Here is a 15,252-nt window from a genome sequence, read left to right as displayed (position 1 = left end):
GCATGTAAATCTAATTGCATGACGTTGTGGATAGGTTTCAGACCCGAAACCTCGAATCTATCATCTTAAAGTTGGTTCATAATTTTTAGAACTTGAAACCTACCATGTGTCCTGAAACCCACCATAGAACTTTTCGTTTGTCCAGTCCGGTTCCAACGCCAAGGTCTACTCTAAAACCATTCGTTTCTTTCTTCTTCTTTTTTGCTTTTTTTTTTTTTTTTTTTGGAAAACCAAGACAAATAGCAGTTATAGAAAAATATTATGATCAACAAAATGACTCAAAGTAAAATATCAATACAAAACAAACAGAAATTAAGGCAATAGGGAAGTAAAGATTATTTAAGAAAGATAAGTCAATTTCTTATAACTTCATAAAACAGGTTCTGATTGGTTCCCGAATGGGTAAAACCCTACCAGTTGTATAGTCCTAATATTAAATTTGTGAATTCTTCTTTTGCTGGGCAGAGTGTGTGTGTCCATATATAGATCCGCAAGGGCACTATTGCATGCTTTGAAAGATTAAGCTCTTGCTCAACTAAAAGTCAACTTGTGTTAGCTATAAAATCGGAAAAGACAATTTTGAAAATAGTAAAGTCACACCAAACAAACAAGCTTTTCATTTACCACACGTTCAATTCGTAAAATTCCTCAATACATATAGGATATTGCTAAGGAGTGTCTCGAGGCAATTATTAAGTAATCAATTAAGGAAATTTTTATTGTTTTCAAAGCATCGATTGTTCTCATGTTATGCATAATTAATCCCTTATTGGATTATTCTAAGTAAAGTATACTCAAGAGGTGATTTGAACACACTCGTTGACCGTACAGAAGACATGCCCCAAAAATAATTAAAACAGAGATTTTGGGTACCACTTATTCGGTTCCTACGTCTACTTTGGAACAAGACCAATGTCATCAAACAGAATCACCCCTCCAAATGGTCTCCTTTCCTCTCGATCACCGATGCAAACGTCCACGCCAACACGATGCCAACGGCCAAAACCTCCCGTAGATCGACTGTCTCCAGCCACGTGTCGGTTTTCCCCCACTTGAAAACCCGGTCACTTAGCCTCTTGTTCCGACATAAACGAAGTTTGATGCGCCTATGCCTAACAGAGTTATGAGCTTCGCATTTTGCAATATTAGTCTCCACAAGCAATTGAACTGCACTTTTAATGACTCCAAGCAATTAGTTATTGTAAAGACTAATTTTATAAATGGCCTAACGAACTTTGACCCAATATGTTGTTGGTGCTAGCATTATCACCTAGAGAAGAGTGAATATGTGATTTCAAAGAACTATAGAAATCAATGGGAAATTTAAATAGATAAGCTCAGAGCTTAGTTCAGATTATGATCGCTAACAAGATCCGATGTGTTTTTAGAATCAGCGTTGTGCACAATTCAACTATCACAATATAAAAAACATAAAGTTTTAGGGATAGAGAATTTTGCATAGAGAATTTATAGTGATTTGGCTTAGTTCAAGACTACGTCCACTTCTTCATGCTAGCAGCCAATCGGCTAAAATTTATTAGTGAATATCTCGGAGGTTACAACTGATCGGTGAAAACTTTTGAGTCAATAGACTTTCCATCTAATACTCACACACTCGAATGAACTCATTTATGTATTACGGTGTTTGGATCAAAAGTGTATGAAGGATGCGAAGCTCTCTTGATCTTGAAATTTAAGAGTATACTCTCTCGTGTGTTCACTTTTTGGCCTTGAGGTCTCCTTTTATACTTCTCCATCTCCAACTATCTGTTACAAGATCTCTAGAGAATCACTCTCCAAACTTCTCATTTGAACAAGATTGTATACAAAAGATCTCATAGCCATTGAGGTTAACCAAAAAAAAAAAAAGAATCTCCCGTTAGATCAAATCGCCCATACAATTATAATCTTGGGTTTCCATAGATAGAGCTCTTCATAAGGTAAGTTATCCTCGTCTCCCTTAATCCTCGTCCCCGATTGATCTTCATGATTGAAAATCTCCAAGAATGAATCCAGCTTGATTTGCTACCCGTTATGCAGATAAATTATTTCAATTAAATCATCTCGAAGATATCGTCATTGCACATGAAATACTTCCTCAGAGCTTGAGCTTCGTCACTACGTTTGAGCTTCCCGCTCAACTCTGAGTTCTTCAAAAAACATTTGAGCCTTTCCTGCCCGATTCAATTCTATGTAACCATTCTTTAACACTCAAATATACATTAGGACAATTTGCAAAATAAGTATTTCATTGCATTAACTCACATATTAGAGAATATGGATTGTTTTGTAAACTTCAAAATCAATTAGGGGTTTCTCCCAACATGTGCAATGCCATTCCCGAACTTTTAATTTATTCAGTGTGGTCCATGAATTATAGCCCGATGTGCAATGTCGGCCTTGAACGTTTATTAAATATGGTCTCCAAAGTTCTGTTAAATGTTCAATCTATTCCTAGACTATAAGAAATATACCCAATATTATTCTTTCATTAATTCAAGTTAACGGAATTTGCTAATTTAGCTTTCAATCTAGTAAGTTTGAATGGTGGGCCAAACAATGACGTTACACTTGGATTATCCATGTAAAATGTTCAACTCGAATCATAATATGATAATCCAAGTCATCGAATAACATGGATAATCATTTCTTCAAATTGAACAAATTAATACCAAAGATTACTATATATAATTTTGAGTTGAATATCTTACATAAATAATCCACATGTAACATTGTTTTTTGTTCACTATTCAAATTTACCAAATTTAAAGCCAAATGAGCAAATTTCGTTAACTTTGAAGGATAATATCAAACATTTTCATGTAGTCTAGGGCCTAAATTAAACATTTACCCAAATTTTGGAGACCAAATTGAACAAATTGAAAGCTCAAGGAAGACATTGCATATTGAGTTAAAGTTCAGAAATCATTTCATGTCATTTTCCCTTTTCTTGAACATGCTTCCGTTACTCTCTTGGGAAAAAAATGTTATTATTCCCTTCAGCCTACTTATGGGTGTCTTAAGATCATTAATCAACAAAAATCCAAAGAAAAGTTACTCTCGAAATATGAAGGACAAAAGATATGACAGTCTGATGAATTAGAAACACGACTACAATGTGATGCGTGCGTGGGCGAGTGATATGTAAAGTGTTGCAAATGGTTTTGATGGACTAAATTTTATGAATGGTGTATGGGGGACTTTTGGGATTAAGTGTATGGATAGTGTAAGATAACAGCAAAGAATCAATAGGAATCGAACTATATCATGGCGTAAAAATATCACCAGCCAACAATACTGAATGAAGGATAGAACGATCACCACCAAGGCCTAAAGATAACACCAGCTGAGGGTAAAGATCGGGATTGGATAGAAGCTCACCATCATGGTATAAAGGCTACACCACTAATAGAGCATAAAGGACTTTTGGCTCACCACCAAAGAGTATCCACTCTCCAAGGATAAAGATGCCGAAATGTTTAACATTCAACTCTCAAAGAGGAATTATCATTCAAGAACAATAGTCTGCTCTTACAACGGAGGAGACTCCTCAATTAATGGAAGGACTAAGACAAATCACAAAAGGAAATAAAAGACACAATTTTCATTCACCAGCCTTGTAAAGCTAATAACAATATTAAAAGATCTACTAATTGCAAAAGAAATAACTTCAATTAGCCTTCCATTGATCTATCTTTGATTTGGCATCAAATCAGCAACTAATTTAGGCATCCGACAATGGTATATCCCATGAAATCAGCAATCAATCTGATGAATCGCCATGAAATTAGCAATCAATCCGGTGAATCGATTATCTTATTCATAAGGAAAGAATCAATACTTCTTAGTTAGCATATTGATCATCGACAAATCAGATGCTCTTGCATCATTAGCTGGATAAATCAACAAGGACAGATTGAGCTTGCGAGTTAATTGATAGAGTTTGATGCCCTCACATCAATCTCTCCTTGTTTGGAAAGATTTGTCCTCACATCCGAGGGTAAAGTGTTGCAAACGATTTCGATGGACTAAAGTGTATGCGGGAATTTCGGGATTAAATGTATGGATAGTGTAAGATAACAGCAAAGAACTAATATGAATCGAATGATATCATGGCATAAAGATATCACCAGCCAACACTATTGAATGAAAGATAGAACGATCACCACCAAAACCTAAAGATAACACCGGCCAAGGATAAAGATCAAGATTAGATAGAGGCTCATCACCACGGTATAAAGGCTACGCCACCAACCGAGAATAAAGGGCTTTTGGCTCACCACCAAGGAGTATCCACTCCCTAAGGATAAAGATACCGAAGTGTTTAACATTCAACTCACAAAGAGAAATTCTCATTCATGAACAATAGTCCGCCCTTACAATGGAGGAGACTCCTTAATTAATACAATGACTAAGAAAAATCACAAAAGGAAATAAAAGACACAATTTTTGTTCACCATCCTTGCAAAGCTAATAACAATATTAAAAGATATACTAATTGCAAAAAAAAAAAAATAACTCCAACTAGCCTCCCATTGATCTATCTTTGAGTTGGCATCAAATCAGCAACTAATTTGGCATTGGACAAGAGTATATCCCATGAAATCAATAATTAATTTGCTAACCAATCAATCCGGTGAATTGCTATGAAACCAATAATCAATCGCTAAGCAATCAATCTAGTGAATCGCCATGAAATCAGCAATCAATCTGGTGAACCGATAATCTTATTGGCAAGGAAAGAATCAATACTTCTTAGTCAAGATCTTAATCATCGACAAATAAGATGTCTTGTATCATTAGCTGGATGAATCGGGGAGGACAGATTGAGCTTGTGAGTTAATCAATAGAGCTTAATGCCCTCGCATCACAATATGCCAATGCATAAAATAAACGAGGTTGTATTTTCTCCCCATCCCTAATTTAGCATTTTGCGGACGTGATTCGATTTTCAGTTTAAAAATTGGAGGTTATATATTTAATTCCCCCAACTTTTTGCAAACTTGTTATCAATGAGGGTCACTTGGCTCATTAGATTTGCAGATTGCGTCATAGACTTCTAGATAGACAAGTCTTCCCCTCATGCCCCCGAATTATCGAAAAATGTGAATATTGTTAAGATGCACGTGTGAGTTGTGTCAAAGAAGTCTCCACTGGAGAATTGATATAGTGTTGAGCAGTTAATATATCTAAGTTGGCCCATAATTCATTGGGAAGCTTTTGAGTGAAAGTGAATCTAACTGGATATGTTAACGGGTTCGGACTTTGGCTCGCTCTTATCGATCTCCCCAAGTGAAAGTATCAGACTTCTACTGCGCGTTTCCAATAAATGGTATCAGAGCCTGTGGTTGATTGGTGGCCCACTCCCAACATATATCGATGTTTGGTGAATATCTCAATGAAGGAATCTAGTGGCCAACGCGGTTTTCGGCCTAGTGGGCATGTTGATGGAGATTCAAATTGAGATATGTTGGTGCAAAATAACACTTGAATTAAGGAAGAGCAGACCTAACACCGTAGCTTACACGCGACGTGGAGATTATTAAGATGCATATGTGAGTTGTGTTAGAAATGTCCCACATCGGAGAATTGATATTTTGTTGAGAAATTAATATATCCAAGTTGGTCCATAACTCATTAGTTTAAGATTTTAAGTGAAGGTGGATCCAACTGAATATATTGACGAGTTCGGACTTGGGCTCCCTCTTGGCGATCTCCCCGGATGAAAGTACCGAGTTTCTGCTGCGCACTCCCATCAGACATCATCCGCATGCAAGAGCTTAATGAGAGATATGAATCTAATATAACAAAAAATTGGTCTTTCATTTCGGGACGGAGGAAAATATAAAAAGAGCAAAAGAAAAATTAAATAAAAAAATCTCTGAGCCTTCATAAGTTGGATCGAAAAGCCTCGTACAACGTCTGCATCCTCTCCACACTTTGGGGCCCCGTATTCATTCGTCACCTTCTCTTTCAGATACGCTCTTACCTTCTCAATCAGCACGCCTCTCTCCCCCTCCCTGATACGAGAGCGCAGCCACCGTAATGCTCCGCCGCTGAAAATGCGTTCACTCTGAGATGTGCCGTCGGCCGGGGGCGAGGACGCGCAAATGTGACCGTGGCGTTACAAGCCCTAATTTATAAATCCTCATATACTAATTTCTATGCGCATGTGACCGTTTTTGGTTGTGCTCGCGTTCTTCTCTCTTCTATTCGTTCTTCCTCGCACGACGGTCTCTGCGAAATCCTCTCCAGAGAGGGAGACGATCTTGCATCTTCCTAGCTCCCCGAAGTTCCCAGTTGGGTTAAAGTGTCATCGATAGTCTCATTATTAAAAGAGTTTAACTAACTCTTGAGCAAGAATTATCAAAAAAGTCATAAATCTAGTAAAATTGCGTCAATTTAGCCCTAAACTTTTTGCATTTGTGCGAATTCAATCCATCTAGGTAATTTTGGCCAGAAACCGCTGATGTGACACTTTTTAATAATATTTTTGTATTTTTTCTTTTTCTTTTAATTACCCTTTTTATTCCTCCAGAAGCTCGCTCTCCCCGGCCACTGGCGAGGTGCAACCTCCCTCAGCCATGGCAAGGCTCGACCTCGTCATCTTTGGGCAAGGCCGCCCTCACTCAGATTTGGCGAGACAACCTCGCCCAGCGACATCGAGGTTGCGTCTTGCCAGAGGCGGGTGAACTTCGCCTGAGGCCAACGATTCACTTGCACTTGACGATCGGCTAGGCGAAGAAGAAGATAGGGAAAAAGAAAAAAAAAGAAAAAATTAAAAATTGCCATGTCAATGCTAACAGCACCACGCCATTTATTTCCTCTGAAAATTGATCGAATTGACTGAATTAGCACCAATACAAAATGTTTACTATTGAATTGACACTAATACAAAAGGTGTAGGGCTAAACTTCCTTTGCTTCCTTCGCTTTTAATCTGCTAATTTCACGTGGTTTCATTAAAGTTTTTTGTTCAAGTTTCGACCGAATTGTGAAATGTTTCAAGCTCTTGACGCTAGTTCTTCATTGAAACTTCCGACGTTCACCATGTCTTTTGAGGATTGAGAAGTCTTAATTGGTAAATTATATGGAACTTGGATTGTGTTCGGATGATGGTTGCACGTAAATTGTTGATGGAACTGTTTGATTTTTCATGGGCTAGAGTTCAGTTTGATTAGAGAATGGGGGTTGTGTCAACCTATCGAACGGTACAATAAGTTGCTTGCTAATATGTCCCAAAAAATCAGGTGACTTTTCATCTGGGTTACATAACTTAAATTTGGTGGATATCATCAGAGATTTGACTGCTCTGCTTCAGTTGAAACTTGGAATATAATTCCTTTGGAAGTCTCTGAAGTAGCGTGGTTGAAGCTAACTTGGATAAAATTTAATAAAATTTTAATATTTTTAGATTTTTTATTTATTTCTTTTTCTTTTTCTTTTTCTTCTTTTCTTTCTCTTTGTTTTTTTTTTTCACTTCCCTTCCTTCTTCCTCCAGCTAGTTACTAGGCTAGAGGCGAGGGCCAGCAAGGTCGATCTCACCAACCGTGAGCGCATCTCGTGTGCCCCAAGTGTGGCCAACCTCGCCAAAATCAATACGGAGATGATGAAGTCAAGCCTCGCCCGCATCTAGCCGATAGGGGGACCTTGGTGACCGGCAACTGGATAAAGAATGAAGGGAAGAAAAAAAAAACGAAAAAAATTATAAATAAATAATTCGAAACGATATTAAAGTATTATTAAAAATTATATACGTCAGCGTCGGCTATGCCACGTCATTGATTTACGGCCAAAATTGGCCGGATAGACTGAATCGGCGCAAATGCAAAAAATTTAGGACTCAATTAATGAAAAAAAAAAAACGATTAAGACTGAATTAACGCGATTGTAAAAGCTTTGTTGAATACATGGACTCGATTACAGCCACGATTGATTTACAGCCAAAATTGGCCAGGTGGACTCGAATAGGCTCGAGATTTTTTGAAAATTTTCCCTGCTACTATGCTATAACTTGATAATAGATCTCCGAGTTACTTATTTGCCGTTGCCATTATCTTGCTGTAAATGCTTTGTTGAATGTATGGACTCTCATGGAATGGTGTAAGGGGGAATTTTGGGATTAAGTGTATGGATAGTGTAAGATAACAGCAAAGAATCAATAGCAATCGATCTATATCGTGGTGTAAAAATATCACCAACCAACAATACTGAATGAAGGATAGAACGATCACCACCAAGGCCTAAAGATAACACCAGCTGAGAGTAAAGATCGGGATTGGATAAAAGCTCACCACGGGAAAAGTACACTAGAAGTGCCATAACTTTTGTACGGCGTTCACTTGAGTGCCATAACTTTCAAAACGTTCACTTAAATGCCATAACTTTTAAAAATCGTTCACTTGAGTGCCATGTTGACGTGGCAATCGGAAAATCTGACGTGGCAGCCGGAAAAGTTACTGTAGCATGCCAGAAATGTTACTATAGATGCCGGAAAGATGACGTGGCACACCGGAAAGGCGACGTGGCACGCTGGAAAAGTTACTGTAGGACTCAAGTGAACGATTTTTGAAAGTTATGGCACTTAAGTGAACGTTTTGAAAGTTATGGCACTTAAGTGAACGTTTTGAAAGTTATGGCACTTAAGTAAACGCCGTACACAAGTTATGGCACTTCTAGTGTACTTTTCCCAACTCACCACCATGGTATAAAGGCTACACCACTAATAGAGGATAAAGGACTTTTGGCTCGCCACCAAAGAGTATCCACTCTCCAAGGATAAAGATGCCGAAATGTTTAACATTCAACTCACAAAGAGGAATTATCATTCCGGAACAATAGTCTGCTCTTACAATGGAGGAGACTCCACAATTAATGGAAGGACTAAGACAAATCACAAAAGGAAATAAAAGACACAATTTTCATTCACTAGCCTTGCAAAGCTAATAACAATTTTAAAAGATCTACTAATTGCAAAAGAAATAACTCCAATTAGCCTTCCATTGATCTATCTTTGATTTGGCATCAAATCAGCAACTACTTTAGGCATCCGACAATAGTATATCCCATGAAATCAGCAATCAATCTGCTAAGCAATCAATCTGATGAATCGCCATGAAATCAGTAATCAATCTGGTGAATCGATTATCTTATTCATAACGAAAGAATCAATACTTCTTAGTTAGCATCTTGATCATCGACAAATCAGATGCTCTTGCATCATTAGATGGATGAATCAACAAGGAGAGATTGGGCTTGCGAGTTAGTTGATAGAGTTTGATGCCCTCGCATCAATCTCTCCTTCTTTGGAAAGATTTGTCCTCACGTCTGAGGGTAAAGTGTTGCAAACGATTTCGATGGACTAAAGTGTATGCGGGAATTTCGGGATTAAATGTATGGATAGTGTAAGATAACAGCAAAGAACCAATATGAATCGAATGATATCGTGGCATAAAGATATCACCAGCCAACACTATTGAATGAAAGATAGAACGATCATCACCAAAACCTAAAGATAACACCGGCCAAGGATAAAGATCAAGAATAGACAGAGGCTCATCACCACGGTATAAAGGCTACGCCACCAACCGAGAATAAAGGGCTTTTGGCTCACCACCAAGGAGTATCCACTCCCTAAGGATAAAAATACCGAAGTGTTTAACATTCAACTCACAAAGAGGAATTCTCATTCATGAACAATAGTCGATCCTTACAATAAAGGAGACTCCTTAATTAATACAATGACTAAGAAAAATCACAAAAGGAAATAAAGACACAATTTTTGTTCACTAGCCTTGCAAAGCTAATAACAATATTAAAAGATCTACTAATTGCAAAAAAAAAATCCAATTAGCCTCCCATTGATCTATCTTTGAGTTGGCATCAAATCAGCAACTAATTTGGCATTGGACAAGAGTATATCCCATGAAATCAATAATTAATTTGCTAACCAATCAATCTGGTGAATTGCTATGAAACCAATAATCAATCGCTAAGCAATCAAACTAGTGAATCGCCATGAAATCAGCAATCAATCCGGTGAACCGATAATCTTATTGGCAAGGAAAGAATCAATACTTCTTAGTCAACATCTTAATCATCGACAAATAAGATGTCTTGTATCATTAGCTGGATGAATCGGGGAGGACAGATTGAGCTTGTGAGTTAATCAATAGAGCTTAATGCCCTCGCATCACAATATGCCAATGCATAAAATAAACGAGGTTGTATTTTCTCCCCATCCCTAATTTAGCATTTTGCGGACGTGATTCGATTTTCAGTTTAAAAATTGGAGGTTATATATTTAATTCCCCCAACTTTTTGCAAACTTGTTATCAATGAGGGTCACTTGGCTCATTAGATTTGCAGATTGCGTCATAGACTTCTAGATAGACAAGTCTTCCCCTCATGCCCCCGAATTATCGAAAAATGTGAATATTGTTAAGATGCACGTGTGAGTTGTGTCAAAGAAGTCTCCATCGGAGAATTGATATAGTGTTGAGCAGTTAATATATCTAAGTTGGCCCATAATTCATTGGGAAGCTTTTGAGTGAAAGTGAATCTAACTGGATATGTTAACGGGTTCGGACTTTGGCTCGCTCTTATCGATCTCCCCAAGTGAAAGTATCAGACTTCTACTGCGCGTTTCCAATAAATGGTATCAGAGCCTGTGGTTGATTGGTGGCCCACTCCCAACATATATCGATGTTTGGTGAATATCTCAATGAAGGAATCTAGTGGCCAACGCGGTTTTCGGCCTAGTGGGCATGTTGATGGAGATTCAAATTGAGATATGTTGGTGCAAAATAATACTTGAATTAAGGAAGAGCAGACCTAACACTGGAGCTTACACGCGACGTGGAGATTATTAAGATGCATATGTGAGTTGTGTTAGAAATGTCCCACATCGGAGAATTGATATTTTGTTGAGAAATTAATATATCCAAGTTGGTCCATAACTCATTAGTTTAAGATTTTAAGTGAAGGTGGATCCAACTGAATATATTGACGAGTTCGGACTTGGGCTCCCTCTTGGCGATCTCCCCATATGAAAGTACCGAGTTTCTGCTGCGCACTCCCATCAGACATCATCCGCATGCAAGAGCTTAATGAGAGATATGAATCTAATATAACAAAAAATTGGTCTTTCATTTCGGGACGGAGGAAAATATAAAAAGAGCAAAAGAAAAATTAAATAAAAAAAATCTCTGAGCCTTCATAAGTTGGATCGAAAAGCCTCGTACAACGTCTGCATCCTCTCCACACTTTGGGGCCCCGTATTCATTCGTCACCTTCTCTTTCAGATACGCTCTTACCTTCTCAATCAGCACGCCTCTCTCTCCCCCTCCCTGATACGAGAGCGCAGCCACCGTAATGCTCCGCCGCTGAAAATGCGTTCACTCTGAGATGTGCCGTCGGCCGGGGGCGAGGACGCGCAAATGTGACCGTGGCGTTACAAGCCCTAATTTATAAATCCTCATATACTAATTTCTATGCGCATGTGACCGTTTTTGGTTGTGCTCGCGTTCTTCTCTCTTCTATTCGTTCTTCCTCGCACGACGGTCTCTGCGAAATCCTCTCCAGAGAGGGAGACGATCTTGCATCTTCCTAGCTCCCCGAAGTTCCTAGTTGGGTTAAAGTGTCATCGATAGTCTCATTATTAAAAGAGTTTAACTAACTCTTGAGCAAGAATTATCAAAAAAGTCATAAATCTAGTAAAATTGCGTCAATTTAGCCCTAAACTTTTTGCATTTGTGCGAATTCAGTCCATCTAGGTAATTTTGGCCAGAAACCATTGATGTGACACTTTTTAATAATATTTTTGTATTTTTTTCTTTTTCTTTTAATTACCCTTCTTATTCCTCTAGAAGCTCGCCCTCTCTAGCCACCGGCGAGGTGCAACCTCCCTCAGCCATGGCAAGGCTCCACCTCGCCGTCTTTGGGCAAGGCCGCCCTCACTCAGATTTGGCGAGACAACCTCGCCTAGCGACATCAAGGTTGCGCCTTGCCAAAGGCGGGCGAACTTCGCCTGAGGCCAACGATTCACTTGCAATTGACGATCGGCTAGACGAAGAAGAAGATAGGGAAAAAGAAAAAAAAGAAAAAAATTAAAAATTGCCACATCAATGCTGACAGAACCACGCCATTGATTTCCTCTGAAAATTGATCGAATTGACTGAATTAGCACCAATACAAAATGTTTACTATTGAATTGACACTAATACAAAAGGTGTAGGGCTAAACTTCCTTTGCTTCCTTCGCTTTTAATCTGCTAATTTCACGTGGTTTCATTAAAGTTTTTTGTTCAAGTTTCGACCGAATTGTGAAATGTTTCAAGCTCTTGACGCTGGTTCTTCATTGAAACTTCCGACGTTCACCATGTCTTTTGAGGATTGAGAAGTCTTAATTGGTAAATTATATGGAACTTGGATTGTGTTCGGATGATGGTTGCACGTAAATTGTTGATGGAACTGTTTGATTTTTCATGGGCTAGAGTTCAGTTTGATTAGAGAATGGGGGTTGTGTCAACCTATCGAACGGTACAAGAAGTTGCTTGCTAATATGTCCCAAAAAATCAGGTGACTTTTCATCTGGGTTACATAACTTAAATTTGGTGGATATCATCAGAGATTTGACTGCTCTGCTTCAGTTGAAACTTGGAATATAATTCCTTTGGAAGTCTCTGAAGTAGCGTGGTTGATGCTAACTTGGATAAAATTTAATAAAATTTTAATATTTTTAGATTTTTTATTTATTTCTTTTTCTTTTTCTTCTTTTCTTTCTCTTTCTTTTTTTTTCACTTCCCTTCCTTCTTCCTCCAGCTAGTTACTAGGCTAGAGGCGAAGGCCAGCAAGGTCAATCTCACCAGCCTTGAGCGCATCTCGTGCGCCCCAAGTGTGGCCAACCTCGCCAAAATCAATATAGGGATGATGAAGTCAAGCCTCGCCCAGATCTAGCCGATAGGGGGACCTTGGTGACTGGCAACTGGATAAAGAATGAAGGGAAGAAAAAAAAAAGAAAACAAAAAAATTTATAAATAAATAATTTGAAACGATATTAAAGTATTATTAAAATTATATACGTCAGCGCCGGCTATGCCACGTCATTGATTTACGGCCAAAATTGGCCGGATAGACTGAATCGGCGCAAATGCAAAAAATTTAGGACTCGATTAATGAAAAAAAAACGATTTAAGACTGAATTAACGCGATTGTAAAAGCTTTGTTGAATACATGGACTCGATTACAGCCACGATTGATTTATAGCCAAAATTGGCCGGGTGGACTGAATAGGCTTGAGACTTTTTTGAAAATTTTCCCTGCTACTATGCTATAACTTGATAATAGATCTCCGAGTTTCTTATTTGCCGTTGCCATTATCTTGCTGTAAATGCTTTGTTGAATGTATGGACTCTCAGGGAATGATAAGTATTAGAAATGAGAACATTTGGAAAACCCTTGGATGGCGTCAATTGAGGATAAGATGGAGAAACCGGTTTAATAAGGTTTGGTTATGTGAAAAGATGGACTTAGAGGCCAGAATACGAATAATTGATGTCACGATGGAGATAGATAGCCAAGGGCCAGGGGAAGGCTGAAAACGCATGGGCATATCTTGGTTACCGGGATGTTACAAATGCTATAATACAATACAAGAGAGAGTATGATGGTGTAGGAAATCCATGCAATCCACTACACTTAGTAGGAAAAGGCTTGGTGTTTGTTGATTGGCATTGTTGAAGGTACTTTCTTCGAAGTCTAGTGAATTCGTAGGGTGCCTCCAAAAAAAACATTGCCCAAATTTATATGAGCTTCGATTATAAACATTCCGGCATGTTCTTTCGATTATGTCCTGTTATTATCAGATTATGCATGAGTGGACTCTTTGCTTGTGTTATTTTTTGTGAAATCGGTGTGCATAGTCGTTGCATCCCATACATCGAGTGTATTGATTTTGGTATTAAATTCATGCCCGTTTAATTAAATGCTATTCTATTTGGGGACGTTGACAGTTAGATCCAAGAATCGAGGCCTAGATAAACCCCGCCATGCCCCTCCCATTTCCATCCGCAGAGCCCAACAAAAAGAAAATGATGAAATCACGAGCTTGCTCTGCTCTTCTTCTTGTTCTTCGGCTTCTAATGATACATGGTCTCTTCTTGCCGCTCACAAGCTCCCAGACCACCGTCCACAGAGGCCAATTCCCTCCCTCATTCTTGTTTGGCACGGCCACCTCCTCTTTCCAGGTTCTCTCTCTCTCTCTAGAAGCATTGGCATTGGCTTTAGAAGGATTGTTTGCTTGCTTGCTTGCTCATGGGAAGGGGTGACAAGTCCTTGCAAGGCAAGCATCATTCTCGAGTTGAATCAAACCGAACAGGCCGGTTCTAAGTGGTTCCCGCGGCAATCATCCGGTTCCAAACTTTTCGTACCAAAAAAGTTCTAAACCAATTCCTTTGTGTCAATTCAGTCCTAATTTTTTTTTTTGACAGTTAAATCCTAAACCTTTGCAATTGTGCCGATTTAGTATACTTTATCAATCGGCACTGACGTGGATAATTTTTAATAAATTTTTTAATATTTAAAAATTTTTAATTATTTCTTCTTTTTTTTCAAAACCTACTTACAATGGCCAGCAAGCTCCGGCAAGGGCCACCGGAGCTTGCCAGCCATTGAGCAAGGGCCATGAAGCCCCGCCCAAAGCTAGGCAAGGGTAGCCTCGCCCGCGATCGGAGAGGCCATTAATGCGGGCAAGGCCGATCGGGGACTCCCGAGCCCTCGCCGACGGCCCTTGCCCAATGGCTAGCAAGCTCCAGCGACCCTCGCCGGCCACAGTAGCAATAGGTTTGAAAAATATATATATAATTAAAATATTATTAAAAAAAAATCCACAATAGCGCATGCTAGTAAAGTGAACTAAATTAAAATAATTGTAAAAGGATTAGGACTTAACTGGCAAAAAAAAAATCATGATTGAATTTACACAATTCCAATAATTTCAAGAATTTTTTGATAATTTTTCCGCTATTTTATTGAGATTGGATTCGTCCTCAATTCGAGTGTTTTCACGTAAATAGTTAGTCTAACGTAGTATTACACGAAGTACGCTGCGGAAAATCTAGTGTTGTTTCAATTTTCCGCTGAAGTGAGCAAAAGGTTGTCGAGCTGAAGAATCTTTTTTTTTTGGGGGGGCGGGGGGGGGGGGGGGATTAATTTCAGTGTTCTTTTTCTTTGACGTGATTTGATAGGACATAGCA

The 15,252-nt window shown here is 38.7% G+C and overlaps 1 pseudogene; it reads left to right on the top strand.

Moving 5' to 3' along the window:
* Positions 1-14,050: 14,050 nt before the first annotated feature.
* LOC115730966 overlaps positions 14,051-15,252 on the top strand; it is a 42,157-nt pseudogene continuing 40,955 nt past the window's right edge.

This window comes from Rhodamnia argentea, chromosome 1 (assembly GCF_020921035.1).
Source record: "Rhodamnia argentea isolate NSW1041297 chromosome 1, ASM2092103v1, whole genome shotgun sequence".
Classification (NCBI taxonomy): domain Eukaryota; kingdom Viridiplantae; phylum Streptophyta; class Magnoliopsida; order Myrtales; family Myrtaceae; genus Rhodamnia; species Rhodamnia argentea.
Note: the sequence above shows the minus strand (reverse complement) of the source record. Positions and strands in the feature narration are given on the sequence as shown.